A 10,215-nucleotide genomic window follows, 5' to 3' on the forward strand; every position below is an offset into this window, starting at 1 on the left:
TTCGGTTAGAAATCAAATTTGTTACTAAAATACAATAAATAAGTTGGGAAAAGGCAGAGGATGTCTTCATCGATATTTAAAAACAAAATACTGTCTCCTATTTGAGACGAGAGCCAAAAATTAAAACAAGGCATGTCTTATGACTTTCAATTCTTCTATACAAATTAAACATAACACCATTTTATTAGTAGTTAATATACATTAGTAGAAATAATGTAGTTGCCTTTTAATTGGGTTGAGGAGGTCAGGTAGTCGCTCCTTGGGGCACGCTGGTACTCAGCTGCATCCGGTTAGACTGGAAGCCGATCCAACATAGTTGGGGAAAGGCTAGACAGAAAAAATTAAAGAGCGCTGACATTTTACCTACTTCTTTTTTGAAATTGATGTCGAAACGGAAAATATTCCTAGATTGAATTTAGAGGGATTACACACGTTTTTAATCCATTTCACGGTCCTTGAGCGGCCGTTTGAAATCTTAACTTTGTGCTAGGATCAAGCATTTGAAAAATCCCGAATTTCTTTCATTTCAATTGCAACCGACCACATGTAAATATAAAACTGCCAAAATTAAATGTAAATAGTGTATAGAATTATGTTTTTAGTTAAGTATTTTACGGTAATGTTATATTCTGTCAACGTAAGTACAATAATTTGTGTATTATAGGGAGTGTTGGCTTTTTACGTAGCGCATTATTTTGACGTTATATTGATAAATAAGACACTAATGTTTGTTAATCAAAAAATATAGTAAGTCATCTATACTAATATAATAAAGTTTATACCCTAAAGGCTCTGAAACTGCTAAACCGATTTGAAAAAATATTTCACTGTTTGAAGGCTACACTATTTGAGTTAATATAGACTATATGTTATCCCGGTATGAGCAGTAGCTCCCACCGGACGCGGGTGAAACCGCGGGAAAACGGCTAGTTCGAAATAATATTCTAAATCAGGAATTGAGTTTCTCTACTAATATTGTACTTATAGAATAAGTCAATCCATATAAAAAATTGTGGTAAAGCCAACACTCTCGAATATGCCTTTATTTACAATTATATAATCTGTAATTATAAATAGCTGCGGTAGGTACGACAGCTGAATTTCAAGCAAATAAATTGCATTTATATATAAAGGTACATTTTGAATGCTAGCTGCCGACTGCAACTGCTGACCGCTCATACCGCGACTGCATGAAGTCAGACGCAGCTGCACTACTAGTTTGTATGTATTTACACGAAACATTTTTGGAACGCTGTCAGATATAATATCTTTTTTTTTATATAATTTTTAATGGCATGGCCCTCTAGCCTTTGTGCCAAAGATATAATATCTGAACATACAAACCAGTAGTGCAGCGCAGAATGTGCGGTCGGCAGTTGCAGTCGGCAGCAAGAATTTAAAACGTACCTTAAGGCGTAAGTCTTTATGTGTAGTATTTAGTGCATTAGCTTAGTTTTTCTCTCTTAATTGTATAAAATTATTTAATTAATTACATATTTATATTTAAAAGTGCTTCTGAAGCTGTAAAGTGTATTCGTTATTTTAAGAATCGACTAAACTTTCTTAATAATCGGTTATGATCGGATTTTATGTAAACATTTTTGTCTAAAATGTATTTAAATTATTGTGCCACTGAATACTACATTGTAAAACGAAGTCCATAGCAGAATGTATATCGCTTTTGCGAATAGTTAAACGTAATAAAACAAATTTTGAACAAATTATTGTTTCATTTCATCTCGACTCCCTTTTATTATAAATCTTTAACTGCCTAGCTGTCGTATAGCGTACGATGTTTCGGGTTCGATTTCCGGGTCGGACCGAGATTGCTTCGTGGGTTTTGGAAACTAAGGCTAATCTTCTTATACTTATGAGAACAGCCGCCGAGGCCGTAAATTTATCGGCTCATCATCACTCATCACTATAAATCCAACGGAACATCCTCGTGTGACTGACTGGGACTTATTAGGTGATATAAACCTGCAACTCCCTCGACAAGAAGACTAAAATTCTAAGCACCTTTGCAAGTCATGTTGTCGTAAACTGGAGATAAAATATCAATCAATCTTCTAAAAGATAATGACAACTCAATTTCACACAGAAGTTTCAGCTTCTGTGGTTTCATCAAATCAAATTGTTTTTATTTCAAATAGGCCTTTGCAGGCCCTTATGAAACGTCAAAGTTGCTGTTTTATTTACTAGAAGGTAGAGCTGTATGGAAGAATTTGGGCTAGGGCTTATATTGACGGTAAAATGGTATCAGTTCTTTTGTCTTGGAATTTAAAAATCGATTCGTGAATCGACTAATAACCATATAATCGCCTAACAGCTAAGAGAAACTTATCACATTCCTATCCGTCAATGTCAAAATAATATCTGTCAAAAAGTCTATCAAAAGCATTATCTCAATTATCTGATTATCAAAAGTGGAGAATACTTCGAAAAATAGAGAAATATTGCTAAAAATCAATAAATAAATGAATGAACCCAATGAATTATTAAATAAAAATGACTGAAATATTCAATTTGAGTACGTTGTGTCGTTGTTGTCACGCTGATGGCCATTTCAAGAGCTTGCAAGTGCCATACGAAGAAGAACATGATGTGGAAATCTATAATATTATGCTGCGTGAAACTTTAGGAATATCTGTAAGTATTGGAATTGATATAAAGAGTAACTCCGCCCATAAGCCTGGGGAGTTTGTTGCGTCACTTCTTCTTACCAGCAAAAACACATAGGAAGTGGTGAAGGGCGGGCGTTTTGGGGGCTGTCTTTTGTTTTTGACGTTTTAAGTGCTGATTTATCAGCCTAATAATAAACGTTACGTTTTAAAGCCTATAAGAATAAATGTTTTTGAGTTTGAGATGATCCACTGACCAAGTAGGCTGAAAGACGACCTACTGACCAAAATCAGTAGTTGGGTCAGTGGGTCGTCTTTTTTTGAAGGTCAAGTTTACAAAAGTCAGCCTCCAAGAACACAATTCTGTCTGTATTGTAATATTAAAAACATTATTGTACAAGGAGATAAAATTCATCATATAATACAAGTAGTACAAATTCAATTAAATATTTAACCACTTTGGGAACTACACTTTATTGTGCCCTCCAAAACACACTCATTGGTGTCCAAAATATACTTAGAAAGTACTTAAAAACTTAGAAAAGTTGCATTCATACTCGCCTGACCTGGAATTGAACACACTCATACTTGAGAGGTTGCTTCTTTATAGGCCACCACAACTTTTTTCAATATTAGTAAAGAAAGAAAATATATTTTACTGGCATAGTTTAAAAACTAATTAAAATTAAAACAAAAAAGGATACAGACAATAAAATAAATAAGCAACATAATAAAATAGCAGAATAAAATAAAGTAATATAAATATTTCACATAATAATTTCAGATTTCAACCCCGCCATTGGAAGCAAGTTACACTATCTGTGACAATTGTATCCTGAGGCTGCGGGACGCTACCAACTTCAAGCATCAAGTGTTAATATGTGAGCAAAAGTTTAGTGTTTACTGTCAAAGTAAGTATAATCTATATAAATAAATTTTTTTGCCACTTTTTGTTGTAATTTTATAACTCAAGAATGTTCTCACCTATCTGAACCAAATGTTTAGGCTTTGTTCAGACTATTTAGTAGAATGTTTATGTGAACTTAGCACTCAATCAGTGGAGAGATTCTTTATTTATCACATTTTATGTAACAAAATGGTGGATTTTATACGTAGCGAAGCCCTTACTGCGGACCTTTGTATAAATAAAACACAAATATATTACGAAAAAATCTTCATAGCCTACTTATCTATATACTCAACTGCCTCGTTGGTCTAGCTGTCGCAAGTGCGGCTGCTAAGCACGAGGTCTCGGGTTCGATTCCCGAGTCGGGCCGAAATCGCTTTGTGGGTTTTAGAAGACTTTCACAAAGCAGCCCGGAGCCTGGAAGCTGGTGATTGATACACCCGTGCATCGGAGAGCACGTAAATGTCGGTCCTGCGCCTGATCTCTTTCCGGTGGTGTCGGATTACCGTCCCATCGGGCTACGAGAGTTAAGGAATAGTGAGTGCACCTGTGTCTGCGCAAATGCTCGTGCACTATAATATGTCCTGCGTAGTTGGCTAATCTCCTTACATGAGAACAGCCGCCGTAGCCGATAATCGGCTAGGAGGAAATCTATATACTACATAGTAGTAACTTTACTCCCTTTGAGTAGACACTAATCAAAGGTAAACAATTTTAACTATGTTAGATAGTTGGGAAAAAGCTAAGCAGATGGTAACTAATGATTTTTCATATTATTATTTCCAGATGAACAATTTATCGCAACACAAAACGTGAAAATAGAAGAAAATGATGATTCCCATAATGAATGTAAGACCTTTTGATTTTATACATTACTAGCTTCTGCTCGCGGTTTCACCCGTGTTTTCCCACCGCGCTATCAGAGTGAAGGAATAGTGAGTGCACCTGTGTCCAAGCAAATGTGCCTGCACTATAATATGTCCTGCGCAGCTGGCTGATCTCCTTATACAGCCCCCTTGGCCGACAATCGGCTAGGAGGACATCATCATACAAGATTTCTTTTATTATGATTCCGAAGGATCTCCTTCCCACGGCTTGATAAAATATAGCCTGTTACTGGAGAAGACTGTAGCTTACCAAAAGTGAAAGAATTTTTCAAATCGGCCCAGTAATTTTGGTGCTAGAGAGGAAAAAAAAATTTTCCTCTTTATTATAATATAGTATAGTTTTACTTTATCTCTTTTCAGATGATGACATAGAAATGGATTCGGATGAAAATAAAAGTTTTGATGTGGACGTCAAAAAAGGTAAGATCTAACTATATTTTTTAAAGGACTGACTTAAAAATTTCTATTTATTTTAATAGTAGCCGATTTTCTGCGGTTTTACCCGAGTCTCGTGGGAACTACTGCCCGTATCGGAATAAAAATATAGCCTACTAGCTTTTGCCCGCGACTTCGTTCGCGTGGAATAGTGACTTCCGGCAGATTTTTGGTTTTACCCACATAGTTCCCGATCTCGCGGGATTTTTGAGAAGTTCCCGCTCCCGCAGGATGAATTAAAACAATAACATGAACCGAACACGTGTAATGACACCATTGCGCGATTAACGCCATCTATCTACGGAGCATAGGAACAGCTCGACATTTGACCAATAGATGGCACTGTATGTCCGTAATAAATTTTATTTTTTATTTTTATTTTTTGTAATAAAAACTATCCTATGTCCTTTCTCAAGTTTCAAACTATGTCTGTACCAAATTTCACACAAATCGGTTCAGTAGCTTAGGCGTGAAGAAAAGACAGACAGACAGACATAGTTACTTTCGCATTTATAATATTAGTTTGGATGTTATAAAAATATGCATGTGGATAGAAATATACTTGGGGAGAGTGTAGCTTACCAACAGTAAAAGAATTTATCAAATCGGTTCAGTAGTTTCGGTGCCTTTGGAGCACAAACGAACGAACAAAAATGTTTTCTCTTTACTATGTATATTAGTATAGATTATTTTTTCTTTCAGAATATTCAATAGAAGTTGATATTGGACATCCAGTCGAGGAATTGAAAGATGGTTCGTATTTTACTAACAAAACATATTTACGCGACTTCAAAAAAAGAAGGTTCTCAGTTTGACCTGCATATGTTTGTGTGTGCGCGGTAATCTCACGTTTGGCTGAACCGATTTTTATGCGATTTTCGGCATAGTATTTGTCTTAGAAGTTTTTTTAGTATTATTATTGAAGTTGGTTTAGTTTTATTATTTATATATATTTCTTTGCATAATTTAACGCATTTTATTATTATATTTTTCAGAGAAACCGGTCGAAGTTTCGTACGAAGAGACTGAATATTCGGATGCGGATGAAAAGGCTTCAATTGAACCAGTAACAACAGTTAACAAAGATAGTGAAAAAGGTTTGTATTTATCATTTTTAAAAATTATAAATTCTATATATGTAACATTATTTTTATATAGAAATTCATCATCATCACCCAAGCGTTTTCCCAACTATGTTGGGGATCGGCTCCCAGTCTAACCCGATGCAGCTGAGTAGCAGTGTGCCACAAGGAGCGACTGCCTATTTGACCTCCTCAACTACCAGATGTTCAAATGACAGCCGGGACCTACAGTTTATCGTGCTTTCCGAAACACCGCAAACACAAGACCGTGCTTAGCGTTGCTTAACTTTATGATGGAGCGATCTTGTCTTGGACAGACGACCTTATGTCGGTCGCCGTCGACGCTGGATGCAGGTCGCCTCCAACAGGTGTCTGTGGAGATCTAAGGGGGAGGCCTATGTTCAGCAGTGGACGTCCTATGGCTGAGATGATGATGATGATTTTGTTTTTCTTGAACACATCGATTTGGACGCCACATTTATCCATGTGCACAAAGTTGTTCCTTCAGCAAGCTGGTGAAACTGAGGTCTAAACTTAGTTTTATACATAACCCTTTTCTGTTACAGACTCGCTGCCCACCAAACAAAACTCAAGCTCATTAATAATACAAGTAAAAACTGAAGACGGTGACCAATACTCCTGCAAGACCTGCGGTGGAGTATACCCAAACAAAAAAGAAATTAAAAAACATATGCTCTTAAAACACACAGTATTTTATAAATGTGAACACTGCCATCAACAATTAAAAACATTCAAAGTGTACAAAAAACACTTAGTAATGCACTCGAGTGAAAAACTTCAATGTCCGCACTGTAACAAAAAATTTTCAAATAATATCACTTTAAGTGACCATATTATTAATAAACATACAAAAACGAATATATACACATGTGATTTTTGTAATAACCAATTTAAAGCCAGAAACTCGATTCTAAAACATTTAAAAATCCACTACGGTACAAATAAAAAAATATTATGTGATCTCTGTGGGAATTCTTTTAATGACCAATCGAACTTATATAGTCATATAAGAACAGTACATGAAAAATTAAGACCTTATAAATGTTCAGAATGTGGTAAAAATTATTCTACTAAGAGACATCTAAGGGACCATTTGAAAACTCATGATAGTGAAAGAACAGACATTAATTTCCATACGTGTGATATTTGTGGTTATAAATTAGTAAAAGCTCGACAAATGCTTATACATAGAATGAAACATGACGGTAAATATATGTGTAAAGTATGTAACGCAGTTTTCGACAGTTTTCTCACAAGACAGGAGCATTTAAACACTTTTCATCACACATATTATCCCTGTAATATATGTGGGAAAGTTTTAGTTTGCAAATATTCTTTGAATAGACACATAAATGAACATAAAGGTATAAAAAAATTTGCCTGCGATATCTGTGGTATGAAATTTTCTCAAAAATCTGGGTTAAAAAGGCATGTTTTTAGAAAACATAATCCGGATGCTGGTTTTGAGGAAAATAAAACACAATGTGATATTTGTAAGAAAAGATTTAAAAATATCGCTGTACATGTAGATAAGCATCATAATAATAGATTTTCCTGTGACCAATGTGGTAATACTTATGCGGATAATAGTGCTTTAAATAGGCATAAGGCTCAGAAACATTATGGCAGGACATTTGACTGTGAAGTTTGCGGTAAAAAGTATTTGCAAAGAACTAAGTTGAATACACATCGGCTGAAAGTTCATAAAATTAAAAATGAAGTCAATAATTCTGAAAGTTTTACGGAAAATCAGACTTCAGTGTGACGGAATAAGGTTCATTTTACAATGTAAATTAAATTACTGTTTATTTGTTAAATATAATATTTCATTTTATTATTTGTATAGAAAACTGTAAAAAGAATTAAATATATTATATTAGAATTCTGAAAACGTATGTCGTTTAATTTTTGTTATTTTTCAAATCATCGTCTGCCTAGCCTTTTTTCCCAACCATGTTGTGGTCGGCTCCCAGTCTAACCAGATGCAGCTGAGTACCAGTGTGCTACAAGGAGCGACTGCCCTATCTAACCTCCTCAACACAGTTACCCGGGCAACCCAATACCCCTTGGTAAGATCGGTTGTCAAACTTACTGGCTTCTGACTACCCGTAACGACTGCCAAAGATGTTCAAACCTACAGTTTATCGTGCCCTTGGAAACACTGCCTATGGTGTCCAATATACTTGAAAGTAGGTACATACAAACTTAGAAAAGTTGCATTGGTACTTGCCTGTCCTGGAATCGAACCCATACTTGAGAGGTTGGTTCTTTACCCACTAAGGCAACCCCACCTTTCTAATTTTATGTGAGTGAACATGTTGATTTCTGACACTTACATGAATTTAGACATTGAATTAAAACTACTTTTATCGACTTTATCGCGGTTTTATTTTTATTATTGAATCCCGACATTTCAGCATTAGTTTGGACCATGACCCGTGATCATGGATGGTGTAAAGGAACCGAAACGTCGGGACTAAATAATATTAAATTAACAGTGACAAAATCCGTAAAAATAGTTTTATTTAAATGTCTTATGTGTGAATTTAAACACAACACAGTGGCCTGTCAGTTCCCACAACGCTAGTCACTCGCCCTTGAGGCGCGGGTCATTGCACATATTGTGCAAGCGATCACCTGCACTCGTATAATGTGCCAGATATATGTGCACTTTTGTAACTAACTAGTTTATTAGCCGACTCGACTTCAAAATAAAACCGGCCAAGTGCGAGTCGGAATCGCACACGAAGGGTTTCGTACCATTATTTAGAAAATGAGGAAAAAAATCACGTTGGTTGTATGGGGGCCCCCCAAAATATTTATTTTATTCTAATTTTCAGTATTTGTTGTTATAGCGGCAACAGAAATACATCATCTTTGAAAATTTCAGCTCTCTAACTATCATGGTTCATGAGATACAGCCTGGTGACAGACGGACAGACGGACGGAAAGAGGAGCGAAAATAATAGGGTTCCGTTTTACCCTTTGGGTACGGAACCCTAAAAAAGGAGGTTCACAGTTTCATCTAAATAGACTTTTCCCAACTACAACCCGTCTTACCAGGTTGTATTGGTTTGCTCGGATAACTGGGTTGAGGAGTTCAGATAGGCAGTCGCTCCATCTGGTGAGACTGGAAGCCGACTTCAACATAGTTGGGAAGAGGCTCGGGAGATGATGATATCTGTCAAAGTCAAAGCTCTTTATTCTGTGTTCGTTGGTTACAGAACACATAATAATAGTAAGTAGGTAGTCTCCTAGTTCTAAACTACCTTTCTACCAATTCGCTTGAGCTGGTCCAGACTTATCTAGACACACGGCAGTGTGTCCGCCAAGTTCGAGCAAAAAAGGCGACACACCGGCCGTGGGTTATATTACACGAACCATTTCGGGCCAAATTCGACCCCCCTGTAACTCAAAATCTATTTTATTTACGCATATCAAATTTCTAGTATCTGTTGAGACCCCCTCACTTATCTAAAATACAAAATTTCATTAATATACCTATTGTAGGTCTTGAGATATTGACGTCAGAAAATCGCTATTTTTACTATACACTCACTGACTGATTCACTTATTCACTTATTCACTGATTCACTGACTCACTCATCAAAAACCTAGACCACTTCCAATGGTCGTATTGACTTGAAATTTGGCATGGAGGTAGGTCTTTATGTCAAGGTAAAGGGAAAAATCTGAAAATGGCCAAGTGTGAGTCGGTTTCAAAATAATGAAGGTGTTTTATACCCGGTGTAAATTTATACCCCTAAGGAACTAAAACGAACTAAATTTATCTATATTTATATAATATATCTTCGAATGGTACAAAGGTTTGTATTTAGTCAAAGTAAAGTAAAAATCTGATAACGGCCAAGTGTGAATCACTTTCGAAAATAACGAATGTGTAACTTTGATCCACGAACATAATATATGATAACATGTCATGTCAGTCAGTTGGTAAATCTAGTCATAGTTAATCTAGTTCATTTCTTTGTAAGAAACATAGTGCATATTAAAAAATCTAAAAGATAGTATAAATGAGACATTTCTTTAACTAAACTCATCATAAGAAAAAAATAAAATAAACAACCTTACAAAAATAAATGAAATCCCACCCAAAACAAAAATGTGAAAGACTGCCAAGTTCGATAATATGGGAATGCTTCGCCTATAAAAGAAGTGAGATCTGAATAAGTACCAAGTTCCATACACATACCTCAGTTAAAAATAGTTACTTTTTAATGACGATTACTTGGCAAGTTTTA

At 35.6% G+C, this 10,215-nt stretch overlaps 1 pseudogene; it reads left to right on the plus strand.

Annotated features, from left to right (window-relative positions):
• The first annotated feature begins 2,462 nt into the window (after positions 1-2,462).
• On the plus strand, positions 2,463-7,844 carry LOC124643828 (annotated as a pseudogene).
• The last annotated feature ends 2,371 nt before the right edge of the window (positions 7,845-10,215 follow it).

Source organism: Helicoverpa zea, chromosome 28 (assembly GCF_022581195.2).
Source record: "Helicoverpa zea isolate HzStark_Cry1AcR chromosome 28, ilHelZeax1.1, whole genome shotgun sequence".
Classification (NCBI taxonomy): Eukaryota; Metazoa; Arthropoda; class Insecta; order Lepidoptera; family Noctuidae; genus Helicoverpa; species Helicoverpa zea.